Source organism: Pezoporus wallicus, unplaced genomic scaffold (assembly GCF_028554395.1).
Source record: "Pezoporus wallicus isolate ANWC-B61680 ecotype Strahan unplaced genomic scaffold, APGP_CSIRO_Pwel_v1 contig_818, whole genome shotgun sequence".
Classification (NCBI taxonomy): Eukaryota; Metazoa; Chordata; class Aves; order Psittaciformes; family Psittacidae; genus Pezoporus; species Pezoporus wallicus.
Genome location: NW_026636248.1, coordinates 10,168,102 through 10,180,037, shown reverse-complemented (window position 1 = coordinate 10,180,037; position 11,936 = coordinate 10,168,102). Strand labels below are relative to the sequence as shown.

The 11,936-nt window shown below is 38.1% G+C and overlaps 1 non-coding gene across 1 annotated transcript; it reads right to left on the bottom strand.

The window, feature by feature from the left end:
* Positions 1 to 4,047: 4,047 nt before the first annotated feature.
* On the bottom strand, positions 4,048 to 4,283 carry LOC130593925 (small nucleolar RNA U3). Its single transcript, XR_008970921.1, has one exon. It is a non-coding gene; the product is annotated as a small nucleolar RNA U3 (small nucleolar RNA).
* Between the last annotated feature and the right edge of the window lie 7,653 nt (positions 4,284 to 11,936).

Sequence of the window (11,936 nt, the reverse complement as noted above, 5' to 3'; positions counted from 1 at the left end):
AGATCTAGCCATGAAAAGAAAACAGAGGTAAATTGACTTGGCTTTCAAGGAGAGCAGAATTTTTATTCTTATTTGGTTTAGGATATTACCATGTATTTAGAGAATATTTTCTTATATGGTGAACTTTCATAAGGGAAATAAATCCACAAACATAAGGATGTATGTTTCTGACACATAAATAAGAGTAATATTTTTAGTAAAAGAAAAAAAAAAAGACTAAGATGTACATTGAAACTGTGTGGAATACTGCTGTACTTGAAAATAGTGCAACTCAATAAGCGCAAAACATGCCCTTCTTTAGGACATGCTTAGGACAACATTTTTATTGAGCTGTATAAAACTGTTAGGAAATCATCTATTAATGGGGAGGGGGAGTTATTTCTCTTAACAATGTAACTAAACTTTATTCTATAATAATTATTTAATCCACTCTTGTTTATTGAATTATAAAGTTATGTTTGATTTCTGTTGCTTCTTCTACTGCTGGAGTACTACGCATGTTACATTCACTACGGTTAATTAATCTTTTTTGTAACCCATTGCAAGACCCCAGTATTTCATAAATGTAGGACTTTTCCAACACCCCTTTCTTTGGCATTTCTCCTTTTGTCTAAGATTTTATTTTCTTCCTTTTTTCCTTAAATGACAGATGATAAGTGTTCTCAAGATGTAAGTGGTGCATAACATAAAATGTGAGTTTACAATTGTAGAGATAATGCATAAACAAAAACACTGTAAAAAGGAAAGCTATTATTTTGTCACTCAGAGAATGCTTTATTGCCTATATCACTACTAATGTTATAAATAAATGTCATATTTTAAAAATGCTTAGTCCTATTTTCAAGATGAATGCAACTGCACAAAACCTAATATTACCTATAAAACTTGAGTGTTTTAGCTAAGCTATTCATCTAAGTTCCCTCTATAAACAATAGAAAAAAATATTGATTTACAGAGTATGTGTCTACCTATTTCTACTAATTGCTGAGAAACTCTAGATGACAAAGCTGGAGTAAAATAATCTCAGCTTGGAAGTCTAAAACTCACTGAAAATAGACTTATTTTTCAATTAAAGTGTTTGACATTGTTTTAAAAATATGCTAAATTTACGAATGCCTTTTAGCATTAAGGTAGCTCAAATAAGATATGAAAGGATACCAGAAATGTTTCTCTCATTAAATATATACACATATGTACACACAAGGGACAAATGAATATGTATCAATCCTAACTATTCGATGATTCAATGATTCTATGTATAGATACATAAGGATGCCTACCTATTGCACTTCAGGTGTTTAGGGAATTTCAGCAAGGCTTATTTTAATGTACTAAGTCTGTATAATTCTAAAAAATGAGAGTGATGTCTATGTTTAATGATCCTTGAAAGAATCTCTATGTTTGAGTTAGACTGGGGAAAAGAAGATGTGATTATGTTTTTTACCTGGTCTGGGGAAGGGGGTGTAGGGGGTGTGGGATGTAGAATGAAAGATTAAAAGGCTTAGTAAAACCATACCTCTGAAAATTCTTCCAGTTTGTAACTTACACATTCTTAAAATGCCTACCCACATGTTTGATATTTGTCAGAAGAAAAAAAAAAATAAAGAAAAGCCTTGAGACAGGAAAATTAGACACTTGTTTTCTCTCTCTTCTTACAGAGAAGAAGAATCTGAGAAATAATTCATAAATCCTTCTCTTAACTCCAATTCTCCATTTGTATTGATCTTCCTTGCCCCTAGGTCTTTAGTAGCGAGCAAACAACAGACTCTTGACTTCCTGTCTCTTTCCTACTACAAGCTTGTTCTGAATCCCTGATGGACTCAGACCTCCGATTGACTTCAGACAGGAAATCTTATAAATGACTGCACAGCTATCCCCTAGAAGAGCTTCGGCTGGGTGACTCTCTGCTGCCCCAATATCCTGTCTAACTACATGTCTTAGAACCTCCTTCTACTGTCTAACAAGTACAGTGTCTACAAAAATAAAAAATAACATTGTTCATAACCATTCTTATGAATGGAATATTGCCCTCTATCATAGATTACCCTTCAAAACACATTTTTATAGAGCAATCCCAAGTCTTTGCAACATGTAAAGTCATTTGTGCATGTAGAACAGTCATAGAATCACAGAATCATACAATGGTTAGGGTTGGAAGGGACCTTCAAGATCATGTAGTTCCAAACCCCTGCAGGGACCTGCCACAGGCAGGGATAATCCCTTTAATGTCTCTTGATCCCTACATTGCCTCATTTTTGATAATGAATATCCATCTATGAGTTGAGAGTCCTGCTTCCAGGCTTGTCAATGCATTCAAAACAGAAACCTGGGTCTGCCTTTTTCCGTTATTTAGAAATTTTCTTTAAGAGAAATTGAGAGTTTACAGTTATGGTTACCTTTTTCATATATGGGTACTTATGAGGTTATGCGTTAGAAATTCCAGCATATGCTGCTTAGAAATAAATTTACATCAGCAACCTCAGCCTGAAGTTAGGGTACACAAATAGGTCAGCCAAGAGTCTGGTGTCCTGGTTTCCGCTGTAACAGCTATTTTGCTCCTTCTTAGTAGCTAGTGCAGTGCTGTGTTTTGGCTTTAGTCTGAGAATAATGCTGATAACACACTGATATTTTAGTTGTTGATAAGTAACGTTTACCTCAATCAAGGACTTTTCAGTCTCTTATGCTGTGCCAGTAAGGAGGGACACAAGAAGCCAGGAGAGAGAAGGAACAGGACACCTGACTCAAACTAGCCAAAAGGGTATTGCATACCACAGAATGTCATGCCCAGTATATAAACTGGGGGGAGTTAGCTGGAAGGGCAGATCGCTGTTTGGGTTGGAATGGGTATTGTTTGGTGGGTGGTGAGCAATTGCATTGTGTATCACTTATGTTTATTGTGTTTTTTTTTCTTTCCCCTTTTGGTTTATATTCTCTCCCCTTTTTATTTCCCTTAATAGTAGTAGTAGCAGTAGCATTATACTGTACTTCAGTTATTAAACTGTTCTTATCTTGACCCATGGGGTTTGCATTCTTTCAATACTCCTACCCTTCCCATCCAGAAGGGGAGAAAGGGGAAGGGGATAGAAGGGTTGAGTGAATGGCTGTGTGGTGCTGAGTTACCAACTGCACTTAAACTATGACATCTGGTACACTGACTCTGTCACTGACCAGTGGTCAAAAAGCTACAAAAAATCAGGGCATACATTGATGCATATTAGTGTCTTCCATTTGTGAATTCTGCACATATTTTGTCCAGTTACACTGGACTAGCATCCTTTTTATTCCTTCCTCTGGTTCTGAACTTCTAAGCCATCTACTTCTTGATATGTAAATCTCTGCCAAAGAATGCTTTATTGTTGGTAATCATTACCCATACTTGACCTGGAAGTCCTGCTAATGCATCCAGGCTTGCTAATACATCCAGTTTCCCCCTTGATTTTCAGATTAAGGATCTTTCCAAGGAGTGACTGTTTCCTTTTTGGGACTCTACCAATTGTTTGATCTCAGCTTACTAGAAGAGTAATTGATAAACAAATATTATGAGATTTTTCATGAGAAAAGGTTTTCCTATATTGTCATTTCAGGTTTGTTTTTAATTTATTGATCCAAACAGACCCTCTTGTAAAACAGCTAACTTGTAAAATAGCTAACCTGTGCTATGCAATCAACATAGTCACTTAGCAAAAGACTAGTCCTTGCCACAGATCATGAAAAAGTGTCTTACAGCATCAGCTCTCTAATCAAACAGCAGGCTACCGGACAGCAAAACTAAACCAGACAAGATCAGGTGGGCTTAAAGCATTTTCAGCCTATTTTATCTGTAAGACTTTCAAAGTAAGACGAGGAATTAAAACATGACGTAAAACTGAAGAAACAGGCACATTAAAAAGTTTAGTTGAAGGCATATTTTTGCAGAAAAAGTACTTTGTACTTTCTTTTTGTCCTTCTTTTCAGAAGTTTTACAGCCTCTCTTCAGTAGTAGAGATGACAGCCAGAGGATATAAACTAATACATTGTTGTGGTTTAAACCCAGTCAGGTAACTCGTTCACTCACTACCCCCCTTCTTTCCCTCCCGACACCACAAGGGGCGGGAACGGTCATCGATGGCGAGCGGCTCCTGCACAAGCAGCGCCGCCTGCCCGCCTCGCGCTCAGGAGACAGCACCTCGCTCCTCCTCGTGGTTTGTGACGCCGTTCAGGTGCGATCACTCTCTAGAGAAAGCCATTTTGCTGTTTCTGTCACACTCCATTTTAAGTCAAAGATTACTCAAAAGTAATGTCTTTTACCTAGACAAACAGATTATTTGCCAATATAGAATAAGGATTACCCAATTGAGGTTTTCCGTAGAAGTCCCTGATCACACAAATTCTTCGTGTGATGAGATCATAGACATTTTTGCCCTGTCATCTTTATATATTTTATTCCTTCAAATTCACAATCATTTATAAATACTTGAAGCAAGAGGGAAGTTAAACAAATCACAACAATGTTTATGGAAAGTTTTCATAGCCTGGCTGTGAAAAGTCTTATACAATGAGACCATCAGTTTTGGTGTCTCTTCTTAGTAACTGTTGAGAGCAGATTACTTAGCAGGTAATCACAACTTCCTTCAAGGTGGATTGAAGCTTTCGGTTTGAGGCTCAAGAAAGTGGGCTTGAATGGTGAAAAAAAATTAAAAAAAATTAGATTAGTGGAGCACATGTCAAAAGATGACCACATCAGGTAAAGGGGTAATCAGTAAAAACACAGTATTAGCTTTCTTCTGATATTTATGGTTAGATATTTTCAGTGCAAAGATATGATCTAAAAAATATATTTCTATGTTTTTTCCTGATCTATTCAGATATGAAAATTATTTTTAGATAATTTTCAACATTTCTTGTATTTATTGGTTCTGTGAAAATAAATTAAACTATTTATTAAAAAAAACCCACACAAATGCATACTTTAAGAAATGAAAATATTTGATTTCTTTCTGCACAGGAAATGTGTAGAAGATGTGGGTATAGGTTTATAGGATCTCCATCAAAAAGAAGAATCAAAAAGATGGGGAAAGTGGTTATAATACTTATAAAACTCTGTTGGCTGAGAAAATATATTCCAAAATGATAGGCTAACTTCAAATTTTCTTAATATTTTTATTTCAGATAAAGACCTGACTAAGACAATCCCTTACCTTAGGAAAAATAAACACTTGAGTATGTCATATTGTGATTTACTGTCAGGTAAAACAAACTTTCCATGTGCCTGCTCGCCCCTGTGCCAATGTCCTTATAAACCATGAATTGACTTGCTTCCAGAAGAAGCATTTACTATTTGAACTTCTTTTAAACCTCTGTTCAGACTTCTTTTCTTTCCTTATCTTGTGGGAAGAGCATCCATCTCATGTTGCTGCTTAAACCTTGGGAAAATTAAATCCTTTGTTCTTCAGGACCTTGATCACCAATTAAAGCTAATACTGGCAGCTCAAGATATAGTGCAATGACTGTGAGTCAAATGAAAATATAGAACCCTATTAGTGTCTAATTGTCTTTACATCATCATAGTCATGGACTACTTCCACACTCACACCTCCATGCCATTAATGCAATGGCCACAGAGAATTTGGTAAGAAAGATTCCATTTACATTTTATTTCATATATCTTCTGAAATATATCAACATGGAGATAAATATTTCTCTTTATTTTCTGTACTTTTCCTCTCAAGTTATCATGCATTAGGGGCTTCAATGTTATTCCCTTCACATATACATTCATAAACTAACAGTTTACAGAGATTTCCCCATTACACTATCATACAGCAAAGAGCAAAGTATACAGCCCCTATCTCAATAGGAGATTATATGTAGCCATGTCCATGGCATACAGTACAGACTGGTCCAGAAAGGTGAACATGAAAAGACCCTTCCAGCAGTTTTGGTAAGTGCAACTATGAGCAACAACAAGCCTTTGAGCAAATTAAATGTGAGATATAGTTCATGCAGTAGCCCTTGGACCTGTCTGGACCGGGCTAGATGTAAAAAATGACTGCTACTGCTGAACCCAGGACACATGCCTAAAGTAATTTTGAAACTATAAAAATAAGGTAATGTAAGTTTGTGGAAAACCACTAAAATGAAAGGATATAACAGATTTGTTACTGACATCATCACTATACTACTCTAGTTTTAGGCTAGGATCAGCACAGTGGTGTTTCAAGCTTTTTCCTCTAACACCAGATGCACAGAGACAAAAGTGGTGCTGTAGTATAAGGCCAGCAGTCAGTTTAAGACTTCCTGCTTCTTAACTTTTTCACTATTTCCACTTTTTTGGAATCTCTTCGACATTGTCTGGTTTTTCTCTACAGGTGGCTTGGTAACATGGCAGTGCATCTAAAGCATGTTATCTGGAATTAATCTGTTGCTCTACAGTACAAGTAAGTGTCATGTGATGCACTTCACTGGTTTTATGATGTTCCTCCCTGCAGGCTACTCTGAAACGGTACAGATTAACTTGATATTTCCAAAAGGCAGCTCAGTGCAGGACACGACTTTCTAAGAGATTCTGCCATGGTACTCATTGGTCATGCTGAGAAAAATTGATCTCAGTTTATACACTGACCTTTTGTTCTTCCTTAGTCTGAAAGAAGGAAAAATCCACAAGCTATATATTATTAGCTTTAAAAAAAAAAACAAAAACAAAGCACTAGCTAATAAGAGGGTGAAATAAAAACATTATCTTTCTGAATTACACTCAAAGATGTAAAAAGAGAAAATAGAAGGTGAGGAATATAATTCTGTAACCAGCACTTACTTATGCATACAAATAGTTTTGCACTGCATTTAAAGATACTTTCACAGATTTACAGGTACGCACATCAGAAGAAAAATTGAGTTATAGCATTATAACACAATTTTAGCTACATTTGAGCACAAAATGCTTTTTTCTTAAACTGTGTGGAAAAAAAGCATATTCACAAATAAACTGACACATTCATTTTTTTTTTTCCTGTGGTAATTCCTAGAAGCTTTGTTCAGAATGCCATTTAACAAACTTCTTGTGCACGCACACAAGCTTGTATTATAAATGTTAATGTTCTAAACACTAATGTGATTGCCTTTATATGTCACCTTTGTGTCTATGGACTTCACAAAAGCAAGAAAAGGATAAGAGAGTGAAAAGCATAGAAATTTTTAAATGACCTGTCTTCCCATTCATTCTACTCATATGTATATACTACTTTGGGTAAGAATGAAGATATGCAATTTGCAGAGTTTTTTTACACATGTATACACACCTATATGTCTTCTGATGCTTCTATAAAACTCTGTAAGACAATGTCCTGGGTTCAGCAGTAGCAGTCAATTTTTCTCCTTCTTGGTAGCTGGTGCAGCACTGTGTTTTGACTTCCAGCCTGGGAACAGTGCTGGTGATACCGATGTTTTCGGTTGTTGCTAAGTGATGTTTACCCTGACCAAGGACTTTGTGAGGCTCATGCTCTGCCAGGGAGGAGGGGAAGCCGGGAGGAAGCAGAGACAGGACACCTGACCCAAGCTAGCCAAAGAGGTATTCCATACCACAGCACGTCATACCTGGGGGGGGTAACTGGGAGTTACCCAGAAGGACAGGGGCTTCTGGGTCAAACTTGTTTTCTGGCCGGTGGTATTGCATTATCTTCCCTTGTTATTTTCTCTTATCATTGTTGTTGTTGGTAGTAGTGGTGGTGATTTGTGTTGTACATTGGTTGCTGGACTGTTCTTGTCTCAACCTGTGGGAGTTGCACCTTTTCGATCTTCCTCCCCATCTCTCCGGTAGTGGAGAAGGGGAGAGCCCCGGGGGGAGGGGGCCTCTACTGCTTCCAGCCCGGCACCAGTCACTGGGAGTGAGTGAACAAGCTGGCTAGGGTTTAAACCACGACAGTTCTTTTTGGGTACAACAAAACGAGAACCAGATATATAGTGATATATAAATGTAGTAACATATAAATGAGGTAAAATAGTGGTAAAAACATGTTATAAATTATAGTATATAAATTGCTATGTATTTCTCTAATAGTATCTGATGTAGACAAATGTTAGTATTTCTACTTTAAAAACAGAACAGGAAGTTGAGTGATTAAATGCCATGTTCAAGATGAAACAGTGAGTTTTCCAAGAAAGTGGGAATGTAAAGACTCAAGCTAAAGTCCTAATCACTGAACTGCATTTTTCTTTCTTTACTTCAGGGTACAGATAAAAAAATTACTCACTTTTCCACTGTTGTGTTTTCTCTTTTTTCTATCTTGATAACCAGTTTCAGTTGATCAACTGTCTCTGCCACTGAGAAATGTAAGAAAAGGTGTCCAGCAGACAATGACTAACACCATCCATACAAAAAAGGCCTACATGAGCTGCTCTTAAAATCTAATTAAATAATTAAAAAAAAAGAAAAAATCACTGCCACAGAAATAACTTTGTATACCAATTTGGGAAACCTTTAAAATATACACTGGGAACCAGAAAACTTGGTTTAAACTAACATGAAAAAAAAAAAACAAACCCTGCGGCAGAATGTGTACAAACACATGAACTGGAAGAGGCCTGAAAAAGCAGGAGTTAGTGCCTTTAGTTTAGGTTCGTATCATCCCTTTGTAAGCTATCGTGAAAACATCCTCATTCAAACATTCCATCTCTCTTAGTAGCATCTCCAGCTTCAGGAACATGTGCATTTCATTCTTTTTGGCTTCAGTTTCTGAAGCTGCTGTTTCCTAACCTAAAACTTCTTAATTCCCCCAAAGGTAGAACAAACTACACGCTGTAAATGATAAATCTGACTTTCCTGGGGAAGGCATGGGGAGGGGTGTCAATTTTGTGGGAAAAATGCAATATCCTGTCTAAAAGTCAAAATGATGATTATTTGGCTGCCTGTCCCTAAGTTATACTCCACTATCAACTGTGAAATTGTAAAAAACAAACAAACAAGCAAACAAAACCTTCTCAGGGAAACTGCTGTGAAGACTTAAACATAAATAGTTTTTCTTTCCTATAAAGGAATTCCCTCAAAGAAATTCTTCCCTGACTCAAATAAATTTGGAATAGGCAAAAAGAAAAAAAAGTAAAAAAAAAGTCTCTCAGTTTAGAAATCAGGAAGGTTTCAATACTATGAACAAATTTTCTGTAAACAAAAGACAATGGGCAAGGTTGGCTACAGCAGCAAGCCAAGCTATGCAGTAATATATTCTACAACATTAAGAAGAAAACTGCTTTAGCTTGTGTATGCAGCTCCGATTCAAAATTAATTGTAAGCTGAGTCAGTGCTGAGTGCTAGGCTTTTAGTAGCTAGCTAGCACTCACAGAATGACTTACCGTAAAATTACTATCAAGTACTGATTTTTTACCTGATGATTTGTTGTTTGCCAAATGCAAATGTAAATGCTGAACACCACTTGTGGTACTTTTGAATGCCTCTGGATTTTATGCCTTTCTAGTTTTGAAGTTGATTTAGTGAACAGCACATGATTCTTAATGAACTTGTCAATCATTTTGATGTATTTTTTAAAAAGAGTTTTTTCTTTTCCACCAAGTTTATTTATTTTTTAATTTTTAACTCCATCATGTAACTAGGTGATTAAGCAGTACTGATTAGTTGTGACCCCAGCACCCCGACAGAGTAGGGTCACAGCAATCACCTGTGCTTCAGTTTCACTGACTATGAATTGAAGTTAATAACAGACTTCTTCTGCAAAATGCTTTGATGGGAAGTGCTGTTTATATGGGAATTACTTATTAATCATCAGTTAAACAAAAGCATGAGTTAAGTGCACTGATGAACAGAGTTCACCAAAATTACAACAATCCCTAGTTTTCAGCAAATTGGGGAAATTAATATCAGGGAAGGCAATTTTATTCATACTCATGTCTGCATTTCCATGCAGTTACTTAGATTGCAAGAGTTTACTGATTCACACTGGCTTTTTGCAACAGCTATCAGCACCCTGACTTCTTTGTCAAGAAGAATCTGATGCTCATAGTAGAAGTTTCTTCCCCCTTAATACTGGGGTCTTCTTAGATTTAACCCCATCTCACCATAGAGAAGTGAAGAGCCATGGTGACCAGCACAATGACAACCAGGCTGGCCTGCGCCACAGGCCCCAGACCCTGTGTCCCCAGAGCACTGTGTGATCAGGGGCTTTATCAGTGAAAGACTGGCTCATTTTCCTTTTCATTCCTTCTTCAAGGTTGAAGGGCAAAGGGAAGACTGTCAGTGCATGGCAGTCTTAATAAAGACAACTAATTCTTTAATCTTTCTATCTGTATCTTTGCTTGCTTTCCTTTTTTGTATGGATGGTGTTAGTCATCAGTATTAGATGAAAGAGATACACAATCCCTTCTTTACTTAACACCCACTGTAGCTGTTTTTCCAATGATTACAGCAGCATTAAACTGATACATCAGCATAACTGTAAATAAATATTCTAAACCCCATCAGGCTCATAAATGATATAGCTAGGACACTGCCATAGAACACACTGGCAGTATTCTAGTTATCCACAACAGACCACTATCATTCTGAATTTGCATGACAGATAAGCTTTGCTGGAAATGCCTATGTGGGGGGGGGGGGACACGGACCTAGATACTTGCCCATACTATCCCACACACCCTGCCACTCATGGCTGTCCAGCCTCAGGGAAAATCTCTCGGTCCTCCTACATTGTCGTTTGACCCCAGACAAGACCCAAACCTGAATCTGCTTAACTCTTGAAATCAGTAGTGGGCAAAGCACACTCTGTATGCGTGTTAGCATGGTGATTCCCATCACCATCAGCAAACAAGTCTCAACAGCATTAAAAGGCCATTCAAAAAATTCAAAACTCTCAAATGTAAATGGTCTGGGGGGACGACTGGGAGGGTAAAAGAATGTCTCCTTCACAGGTTGAGCACCTGAGGAGGAGAAAAAAGATGTGTAATTGCTAAGCACCTCCATCATATACCTCCCAAAGTATAAAGGTGGTGACCACACTGGGAACATAAGCCAGATCAGTTTCATGATCAATGATTCTATTGTATTACAAGTCATTACCATAAAGTACAATGGGACAAAAACCTTAGCCCAAGCCCCACACTTGAAAAACACTAATACAGCAAATACCGGATGGACGTAAGATACGATATACTGAAACTGTGAGATCAAGAGAAACAACCTTGAGAGCCAATAAATCAGCATTGTGACGAGTGACTATCAATCCAGTCAGATCTGTTCTTATCTCAACCCCTCGTGCCCCACGTTGGGCGCCAAAAAGAACTGTCGTGGTTTAAACCCAGTCAGGTAACTTGTTCACTCACTCCCAGTGAGTGGTGCTGAGCTGACAACAATCGAGGTCCGTGTCCCCCCCCCCACTGGGGTTCTCCCCCACTCCCGGAGGAACGGGGAGGAGGATCGAAAGAATGCAACTCCCACGGGTTGAGACAAGAACAGTCCAGCAACCAATGTACACAAATCACCACCGCAACTATCAACTACAGCAATGATAAGGGATAATAACGTGGGAAGAGAATACGATACCACCGGCCAAGAAGACGAGTTCCACCCGGAAGCCCCGTGTCCTTCCGGGTAACTCCCAGTCACCCCCCACCCCGGCCATGACGTGCTGTGGTATGGAATACCTCCCTGGCTAGCCCGAGTCAGGCGCCCTGTCTCTGCTTCCTCACAGCTTCCCCTCCTCCCTGGCAGAGCATGAGCCTCACAGAGTCCTTGGTAGGGTAAACATCACTTAGCAACAACTGAAAACATCGGCTTCACCAACACTGTTCTCAGGCTGGAAGTCAAAACACAGCACTGCACCAGCTAGCACAAAGGAAAAAAAAAACAAACATGACTGCTACTGCTGAACCCAGGACACTCTATTAAGCTAGTTTGTTAGCCAGGGATGGAGATAGTGCTCCTATTACTCTGGTTAGTGTTAATAATGCCTGCA